This window comes from Aricia agestis, chromosome 13 (genome assembly GCF_905147365.1).
Source record: "Aricia agestis chromosome 13, ilAriAges1.1, whole genome shotgun sequence".
Classification (NCBI taxonomy): Eukaryota; Metazoa; Arthropoda; class Insecta; order Lepidoptera; family Lycaenidae; genus Aricia; species Aricia agestis.
This window is the reverse complement of record NC_056418.1, coordinates 9,840,571-9,853,303: the sequence shown is the minus strand read 5'-3', so window position 1 is coordinate 9,853,303 and position 12,733 is coordinate 9,840,571.

Sequence of the window (12,733 nt, the reverse complement as noted above, 5' to 3'; positions counted from 1 at the left end):
CACTTTGGTTCGGGAGCTCAATGGCCTCCACCATCCCCTATTAGCCATCCCTTTCCACTCAAAAAGAAAGGTTTTCAAAATCTAATTGCTATACTAACTAATAACACCATTTGCTCTTACATCTAATTCAATACTCTTTACGTTCTACAATTACTAACTAACAATACCATTTACTCTTACATCTAATTCAATACTCTCTACGTTCTACAACTACTTACTAACAACACCATTTACTCTTTCATCTAATAATACTCTATACGTTCTACAACTACTTACTAACAACACCATTTACTCTTACATCTAATTTAATACTCTTTACATTCTACAACTACTTACTAACAACACCATTTACTCTTACATCTAATTCAATACACTTTACGTTCTACAACTACTTACTAACAACACCATTTACTCTTACATCTAATTTAATAATCTATACGTTCTACAACTACTTACTAACAACACCATTTACTCTTACATCTAATTTAATACTCTTTACGTTCTACAACTACTTACTAACAACACCATTTACTCTTACATCTAATCCAATACACTTTACGTTCTACAACTACTTACTAACAACACTATTTACTCTTAAATCTAATTGAATACTTTATACGTTCTACAAATACTTACTAATCACACCATTTATTCCTACATCTAAATCAGACATCTAATACTTACTACAGCTTCTAACTCAACATCATTTACTGTAACAACTAATTCTTGTATCAACTTATAACTATAATTACACCTAATCTACGCTGAGCTCCCTCTCACTTTGGTTCGGGAGCTCAATGGCCTCCACCATCCCCTATTAGCCATCCCTTTCCACTCAAAAAGAAAGGTTTTCAAAATCTAATTGCTATACTAACTAATAACACCATTTGCTCTTACATCTAATTCAATACTCTTTACGTTCTACAATTACTAACTAACAATACCATTTACTCTTACATCTAATTCAATACTCTCTACGTTCTACAACTACTTACTAACAACACCATTTACTCTTTCATCTAATAATACTCTATACGTTCTACAACTACTTACTAACAACACCATTTACTCTTACATCTAATTTAATACTCTTTACATTCTACAACTACTTACTAACAACACCATTTACTCTTACATCTAATTCAATACACTTTACGTTCTACAACTACTAACTAACAACACCATTTACTCTTACATCTAATTTAATACTCTATACGTTCTACAACTACTTACTAACAACACCATTTACTCTTACATCTAATTCAATACTCTTTACGTTCTACAACTACTAACTAACAACACCATTTACTCTTACATCTAATTCAATACTCTTTACGTTCTACAACTACTAAATAACAACACCATTTACTCTTACATCTAATTCAATAAGCTTTATGTTCTACAACTACTTACTAACAACACCATTTACTCTTAATCTAATTCAATACACTTTACGTTCTACAACTACTTACTAACAACACCATTTACTCTTAAATCTAATTCAATACACTTTACGTTCTACAACTATTTACTAACAACACCATTTACTCTTAAATCTAATTCAATACCTTATACGTTCTACAAATACTTTATAATCACACCATTTATTCCTACATCTAAATCAAACATCTAATACTTACTACAGCTACTAACTCAACACCATTTACTCTAACAACTAATTCTTGTATCAACTTATAACTATAATTACACCTAATCTACGCTGAGCTCCCTCTCACTTTGGTTCGGGAGCTCAATGGCCTCCACCATCCCCTATTAGCCATCCCTTTCCACTCAAAAAGAATGGTTTTCAAAATCTAATTGCTATACTAACTAATAACACCATGTGCTCTTACATCTAATTCAATACTCTTTACGTTCTACAATTACTTACTAACAATACCATTTACTCTTATATCTAATTCAATACTCTTTACGTTCTACAACTTCTTACTAACAACACCATTTACTCTTACATCTAATTCAATACTCTTTACGTTCTACAATCACTAACTAACAATACCATTTACTCTTACATCTAATTCAATACTCTTTACGTTCTACAACTACTTACTAACAACACCATTTACTCTTTCATCTAATTTAATACTCTTTACGTTCTACAACTACTTACTAACAACACCATTTACTCTTACATCTAATTTAATACTCTATACGTTCTACAACTACTTACTAACAACACCATTTACTCTTACATCTAATTCAATACACTTTACGTTCTACAACTACTTACTAACAACACCATTTACTCTTACATCTAATTTAATAATCTATACGTTCTACAACTACTTACTAACAACACCATTTACTCTTACATCTAATTTAATAATCTATACGTTCTACAACTACTTACTAACAACACCATTTTCTCTTACATCTAATTTAATACTCTTTACGTTCTACACCTACTTACTAACAACACCATTTACTCTTACATCTAATTCAATACTCTTTACGTTCTACACCTACTTACTAACAACACCATTTACTCTTACATCTAATTCAATACACTTTACGTTCTACAACTACTTACTAACAACACCATTTACTCTTACATCTAATTTAATACTCTTTAGGTTCTACACCTACTTACTAACAACACCATTTACTCTTACATCTAATTTAATAATCTATACGTTCTACAACTACTTACTAACAACACCATTTTCTCTTACATCTAATTTAATACTCTTTACGTTCTACACCTACTTACTAACAACACCATTTACTCTTACATCTAATTCAATACACTTTACGTTCTACAACTACTTACTAACAACACCATTTTCTCTTACATCTAATTTAATACTCTTTAGGTTCTACACCTACTTACTAACAACACCATTTACTCTTACATCTAATTTAATAATCTATACGTTCTACAACTACTTACTAACAACACCATTTACTCTTACATCTAATTTAATACTCTTTACGTTCTACAACTACTTACTAACAACACCATTTACTCTTACATCTAATTTAATAAGCTTTATGTTCTACAACTACTTACTAACAACACCATTTACTCTTAATCTAATTCAATACACTTTACGTTCTACAACTACTTACTAACAACACCATTTACTCTTAAATCTAATTTATTACCTTATACGTTCTACAAATACTCTATAATCACACCATTTATTCCTACATCTAAATCAAACATCTAATACTTACTACAGCTACTAACTCAACACCATTTACTCTAACAACTAATTCTTGTATCAACTTATAACTATAATTACTCCTAATCTACGCTGAGCTCCCTCTCACTTTGGTTCGGGAGCTCAATGGCCTCCACCATCCCCTTTTAGCCATCCCTTTCCACTCAAAAAGAAAGGTTTTCAAAATCTAATTGCTATACTAACTAATAACACCATTTGCTCTTACATCTAATTCAATACTCTTTACGTTCTTCAATTACTTACAAACAATACCATTTACTCTTATATCTAATTCAATACTCTTTACGTTCTACAACTTCTTACTAACAACACCATTTACTCTTACATCTAATTCAATACTCTTTACGTTCTACAATCACTAACTAACAATACCATTTACTCTTACATCTAATTCAATACTCTTTACGTTCTACAACTACTTACTAACAACACCATTTACTCTTTCATCTAATTTAATACTCTTTACGTTCTACAACTACTTACTAACAACACCATTTACTCTTACATCTAATTTAATACTCTATACGTTCTACAACTACTTACTAACAACACCATTTACTCTTACATCTAATTTAATACTCTTTACATTCTACAACTACTTACTAACAACACCATTTACTCTTACATCTAATTCAATACACTTTACGTTCTACAACTACTTACTAACAACACCATTTACTCCTTCATCTAATAATACTCTATACGTTCTACAACTACTTACTAACAACACCATTTACTCTTACATCTATTTGAATATCATAAACGATCTACAACTATAAACTAACAACACCATTTACTCTTACATCTAATCCAATACTCTTTTCGTTCTACAAATACTAACTTACAACACCATTTACTCTTACATCTAATTCAATACACTTTACGTTCTGCAACTACTAAATAACAACACTATTTACTCTTACATCTAATTCAATAAGCTTTATGTTCTACAACTACTTACTAACAACACCATTTACTCTTAATCTAATTCAATACACTTTACGTTCTACAACTATTTACTAACAACACCATTTACTCTTAAATCTAATTCAATACCTTATACGTTCTACAAATACTATATATTCACACCATTTATTCCTACATCTAAATCAAACATCTAATACTTACTACAGCTACTAACTCAACACCATTTACTCTAACAACTAATTCTTGTATCAACTTATAACTATAATTACACCTAATCTACGCTGAGCTCCCTCTCACTTTGGTTCGGGAGCTCAATGGCCTCCACCATCCCCTATTAGCCATCCCTTTCCACTCAAAAAGAAAGGTTTTCAAAATCTAATTGCTATACTAACTAATAACACCATTTGCTCTTACATCTAATTCAATACTCTTTACGTTCTACAATTACTTACTAACAATACCATTTACTCTTATATCTAATTCAATACTCTTTACGTTCTACAACTTCTTACTAACAACACCATTTACTCTTACATCTAATTCAATACTCTTTACGTTCTACAATCACTAACTAACAATACCATTTACTCTTACATCTAATTCAATACTTTTTACGTTCTACAACTACTTACTAACAACACCATTTACTCTTTCATCTAATTTAATACTCTTTACGTTCTACAACTACTTACTAACAACACCATTTACTCTTACATCTAATTTAATACTCTATACGTTCTACAACTACTTACTAACAACACCATTTACTCTTACATCTAATTTAATACTCTTTACATTCTACAACTACTTACTAACAACACCATTTACTCTTACATCTAATTCAATACACTTTACGTTCTACAACTACTTACTAACAACACCATTTACTCTTACATCTAATTTAATAATCTATACGTTCTACAACTACTTACTAACAACACCATTTACTCTTAATCTAATTCAATACACTTTACGTTCTACAACTACTTACTAACAACACCATTTACTCTTAAATCTAATTCAATACCTTATACGTTCTACAAATACTTTATAATCACACCATTTATTCCTACATCTAAATCAAACATCTAATACTTACTACAGCTACTAACTCAACACCATTTACTCTAACAACTAATTCTTGTATCAACTTATAACTATAATTACACCTAATCTACGCTGATCTCCCTCTCACTTTGGTTCGGGAGCTCAATGGCCTCCACCATCCCCTATTAGCCATCCCTTTCCACTCAAAAAGAAAGGTTTTCAAAATCTAATTGCTATACTAACTAATAACACCATTTACTCTTACATCTAATTTAATACTCTTTACGTTCTACAACTACTTACTAACAACACCATATACTCTTACATCTAATTTAATACTCTATACGTTCTACAACTACTTACTAACAACACCATTTACTCTTACATCTAATTTAATACTCTTTACATTCTACAACTACTTACTAACAACACCATTTACTCTTACATCTAATTCAATACACTTTACGTTCTGCAACTACTAACTAACAACACCATCTACTCTTACATCTATTTGAATATCATAAACGATCTACAACTATAAACTAACAACACCATTTACTTTTACATCTAATCCAATACTCTTTTCGTTCTACAACTACTAACTAACAACACCATTTACTCTTACATCTAATTCAATACTCTTTACGTTCTACAATTACTTACTAACAATACCATTTACTCTTATATCTAATTCAATACTCTTTACGTTCTACAACTTCTTACTAACAACACCATTTACTCTTACATCTAATTCAATACTCTTTACGTTCTACAATCACTAACTAACAATACCATTTACTCTTACATCTAATTCAATACTCTTTACGTTCTACAACTACTTACTAACAACACCATTTACTCTTTCATCTAATTTAATACTCTTTACGTTCTACAACTACTTACTAACAACACCATTTACTCTTACATCTAATTTAATACTCTATACGTTCTACAACTACTTACTAACAACACCATTTACTCTTACATCTAATTTAATACTCTTTACATTCTACAACTACTTACTAACAACACCATTTACTCTTACATCTAATTCAATACACTTTACGTTCTACAACTACTTACTAACAACACCATTTACTCTTACATCTAATTCAATACACTTTACGTTCTACAACTACTTACTAACAACACCATTTACTCTTACATCTAATTTAATAATCTATACGTTCTACAACTACTTACTAACAACACCATTTACTCTTTCATCTAATAATACTCTATACGTTCTACAACTACTTACTAACAACACCATTTACTCTTACATCTAATTCAATACACTTTACGTTCTGCAACTACTAACTAACAACACCATCTACTCTTACATCTATTTGAATATCATAAACGATCTACAACTATAAACTAACAACACCATTTACTCTTACATCTAATTCAATACTCTTTACGTTCTGCAACTACTAAATAACAACACTATTTACTCTTACATCTAATTCAATAAGCTTTATGTTCTACAACTACTTACTAACAACACCATTTACTCTTAATCTAATTCAATACACTTTACGTTCTACAACTATTTACTAACAACACCATTTACTCTTAAATCTAATTCAATACCTTATACGTTCTACAAATACTTTATATTCACACCATTTATTCCTACATCTAAATCAAACATCTAATACTTACTACAGCTACTAACTCAACACCATTTACTCTAACAACTAATTCTTGTATCAACTTATAACTATAATTACACCTAATCTACGCTGAGCTCCCTCTCACTTTGGTTCGGGAGCTCAATGGCCTCCACCATCCCCTATTAGCCATCCCTTTCCACTCAAAAAGAAAGGTTTTCAAAATCTAATTGCTATACTAACTAATAACACCATTTGCTCTTACATCTAATTCAATACTCTTTACGTTCTACAATTACTTACTAACAATACCATTTACTCTTATATCTAATTCAATACTCTTTACGTTCTACAACTTCTTACTAACAACACCATTTACTCTTACATCTAATTTAATAATCTATACGTTCTACAACTACTTACTAACAACACCATTTACTCTTACATCTAATTTAATACTCTATACGTTCTACAACTACTTACTAACAACACCATTTACTCTTACATCTAATTTAATACTCTTTACATTCTACAACTACTTACTAACAACACCATTTACTCTTACATCTAATTCAATACACTTTACGTTCTACAACTACTTACTAACAACACCATTTACTCTTACATCTAATTTAATAATCTATACGTTCTACAACTACTTACTAACAACACCATTTACTCTTTCATCTAATAATACTCTATACGTTCTACAACTACTTACTAACAACACCATTTACTCTTACATCTAATTCAATACACTTTACGTTCTGCAACTACTAACTAACAACACCATCTACTCTTACATCTATTTGAATATCATAAACGATCTACAACTATAAACTAACAACACCATTTACTCTTACATCTAATTCAATACTCTTTACGTTCTGCAACTACTAAATAACAACACTATTTACTCTTACATCTAATTCAATAAGCTTTATGTTCTACAACTACTTACTAACAACACCATTTACTCTTAATCTAATTCAATACACTTTACGTTCTACAACTATTTACTAACAACACCATTTACTCTTAAATCTAATTCAATACCTTATACGTTCTACAAATACTTTATATTCACACCATTTATTCCTACATCTAAATCAAACATCTAATACTTACTACAGCTACTAACTCAACACCATTTACTCTAACAACTAATTCTTGTATCAACTTATAACTATAATTACACCTAATCTACGCTGAGCTCCCTCTCACTTTAATTCGGGAGCTCAATGGCCTCCACCATCCCCTATTAGCCATCCCTTTCCACTCAAAAAGAAAGGTTTTCAAAATCTAATTGCTATACTAACTAATAACACCATTTGCTCTTACATCTAATTCAATACTCTTTACGTTCTACAATTACTTACTAACAATACCATTTACTCTTATATCTAATTCAATACTCTTTACGTTCTACAACTTCTTACTAACAACACCATTTACTCTTACATCTAATTTAATAATCTATACGTTCTACAACTACTTACTAACAACACCATTTACTCTTTCATCTAATAATACTCTATACGTTCTACAACTACTTACTAACAACACCATTTACTCTTACATCTAATTCAATACACTTTACGTTCTGCAACTACTAACTAACAACACCATCTACTCTTACATCTATTTGAATATCATAAACGATCTACAACTATAAACTAACAACACCATTTACTCTTACATCTAATCCAATACTCTTTTCGTTCTACAAATACTAACTTACAACACCATTTACTCTTACATCTAATTCAATACTCTTTACGTTCTGCAACTACTAAATAACAACACTATTTACTCTTACATCTAATTCAATAAGCTTTATGTTCTACAACTACTTACTAACAACACCATTTACTCTTAATCTAATTCAATACACTTTACGTTCTACAACTATTTACTAACAACACCATTTACTCTTAAATCTAATTCAATACCTTATACGTTCTACAAATACTTTATATTCACACCATTTATTCCTACATCTAAATCAAACATCTAATACTTACTACAGCTACTAACTCAACACCATTTACACTAACAACTAATTCTTGTATCAACTTATAACTATAATTACACCTAATCTACGCTGAGCTCCCTCTCACTTTGGTTCGGGAGCTCAATGGCCTCCACCATCCCCTATTAGCCATCCCTTTCCACTCAAAAAGAATGGTTTTCAAAATCTAATTGCTATACTAACTAATAACACCATTTGCTCTTACATCTAATTCAATACTCTTTACGTTCTACAATTACTTACTAACAATACCATTTACTCTTATATCTAATTCAATACTCTTTACGTTCTACAACTTCTTACTAACAACACCATTTACTTTTACATCTAATTCAATACTCTTTACGTTCTACAATCACTAACTAACAATACCATTTACTCTTACATCTAATTCAATACTCTTTACGTTCTACAACTACTTACTAACAACACCATTTACTCTTACATCTAATTTAATACTCTATACGTTCTACAACTACTTACTAACAACACCATTTACTCTTACATCTAATTTAATACTCTTTACATTCTACAACTACTTACTAACAACACCATTTACTCTTACATCTAATTCAATACACTTTACGTTCTACAACTACTTACTAACAACACCATTTACTCTTACATCTAATTTAATAATCTATACGTTCTACAACTACTTACTAACAACACCATTTTCTCTTACATCTAATTTAATACTCTTTACGTTCTACACCTACTTACTAACAACACCATTTACTCTTACATCTAATTCAATACCCTTTACGTTCTACACCTACTTACTAACAACACCATTTACTCTTACATCTAATTCAATACACTTTACGTTCTACAACTACTTACTAACAACACCATTTACTCTTACATCTAATTTAATAATCTATACGTTCTACAACTACTTACTAACAACACCATTTTCTCTTACATCTAATTTAATAATCTATACGTTCTACAACTACTTACTAACAACACCATTTACTCTTACATCTAATTTAATACTCTTTACGTTCTACAACTACTTACTAACAACACCATTTTCTCTTACATCTAATTTAATACTCTTTAGGTTCTACACCTACTTACTAACAACACCATTTACTCTTACATCTAATTTAATAATCTATACGTTCTACAACTACTTACTAACAACACCATTTACTCTTACATCTAATTTAATACTCTTTACGTTCTACAACTACTTACTAACAACACCATTTACTCTTACATCTAATTTAATAAGCTTTATGTTCTACAACTACTTACTAACAACACCATTTAATCTTAATCTAATTCAATACACTTTACGTTCTACAACTACTTACTAACAACACCATTTACTCTTAAATCTAATTTAATACCTTATACGTTCTACAAATACTCTATAATCACACCATTTATTCCTACATCTAAATCAAACATCTAATACTTACTACAGCTACTAACTCAACACCATTTACTCTAACAACTAATTCTTGTATCAACTTATAACTATAATTACTCCTAATCTACGCTGAGCTCCCTCTCACTTTGGTTCGGGAGCTCAATGGCCTCCACCATCCCCTTTTAGCCATCCCTTTCCACTCAAAAAGAAAGGTTTTCAAAATCTAATTGCTATACTAATTAATAACACCATTTGCTCTTACATCTAATTCAATACTCTTTACGTTCTTCAATTACTTACAAACAATACCATTTACTCTTATATCTAATTTAATAATCTATACGTTCTACAACTACTTACTAACAACACCATTTTCTCTTACATCTAATTTAATACTCTTTACGTTCTACACCTACTTACTAACAACACCATTTACTCTTACATCTAATTCAATACACTTTACGTTCTACAACTACTTACTAACAACACCATTTTCTCTTACATCTAATTTAATACTCTTTACGTTCTACACCTACTTACTAACAACACCATTTACTCTTTCATCTAATTTAATACTCTTTACGTTCTACAACTACTTACTAACAACACCATTTACTCTTACATCTAATTTAAAACTCTATACGTTCTACAACTACTTACTAACAACACCATTTTCTCTTACATCTAATTTAATACTCTTTACGTTCTACACCTACTTACTAACAACACCATTTACTCTTACATCTAATTCAATACACTTTACGTTCTACAACTACTTACTAACAACACCATTTACTCTTACATCTAATTTAATAATCTATACGTTCTACAACTACTTACTAACAACACCATTTTCTCTTACATCTAATTTAATACTCTTTACGTTCTACACCTACTTACTAACAACACCATTTACTCTTAATCTAATTCAATACACTTTACGTTCTACAACTACTTACTAACAACACCATTTACTCTTAAATCTAATTCAATACCTTATACGTTCTACAAATACTTTATAATCACACCATTTATTCCTACATCTAAATCAAACATCTAATACTTACTACAGCTACTAACTCAACACCATTTACTCTAACAACTAATTCTTGTATCAACAACTATAATTACACCTAATCTACGCTGAGCTCCCTCTCACTTTGGTTCGGGAGCTCAATGGCCTCCACCATCCCCTATTAGCCATCCCTGTCCACTCAAAAAGAAAGGTTTTCAAAATCTACATCTCTTACATCTAATTCAATACTCTTTACGTTCTACAATTACTAACTAACAATACCATTTACTCTTACATCTAATTCAATACTCTCTACGTTCTACAACTACTTACTAACAACACCATTTACTCTTTCATCTAATAATACTCTATACGTTCTACAACAACTTACTAACAACACCATTTACTCTTACATCTAATTTAATACTCTTTACATTCTACAACTACTTACTAACAACACCATTTACTCTTACATCTAATTCAATACACTTTACGTTCTACAACTACTTACTAACAACACCATTTACTCTTACATCTAATTTAATAATCTATACGTTCTACAACTACTTACTAACAACACCATTTACTCTTACATCTAATTTAATACTCTTTACGTTCTACAACTACTTACTAACAACACCATTTACACTTACATCTAATTTAATACTCTTTACGTTCTACAACTACTTACTAACAACACCATTTACTCTTACATCTAATTTAATACTCTTTACATTCTACAACTACTTACTAACAACACCATTTACTCTTACATCTAATTCAATACACTTTACGTTCTACAACTACTTACTAACAACACCATTTACTCTTACATCTAATTTAATAATCTATACGTTCTACAACTACTTACTAACAACACCATTTACTCTTACATCTAATTTAATAAGCTTTATGTTCTACAACTACTTACTAACAACACCATTTACTCTTAATCTAATTCAATACACTTTACGTTCTACAACTACTTACTAACAACACCATTTACTCTTAAATCTAATTTAATACCTTATACGTTCTACAAATACTCTATAATCACACCATTTATTCCTACATCTAAATCAAACATCTAATACTTACTACAGCTACTAACTCAACACCATTTACTCTAACAACTAATTCTTGTATCAACTTATAACTATAATTACTCCTAATCTACGCTGAGCTCCCTCTCACTTTGGTTCGGGAGCTCAATGGCCTCCACCATCCCCTTTTAGCCATCCCTTTCCACTCAAAAAGAAAGGTTTTCAAAATCTAATTGCTATACTAACTAATAACACCATTTGCTCTTACATCTAATTCAATACTCTTTACGTTCTTCAATTACTTACAAACAATACCATTTACTCTTATATCTAATTCAATACTCTTTACGTTCTACAACTTCTTACTAACAACACCATTTACTCTTACATCTAATTCAATACTCTTTACGTTCTACAATCACTAACTAACAATACCATTTACTCTTACATCTAATTCAATACTCTT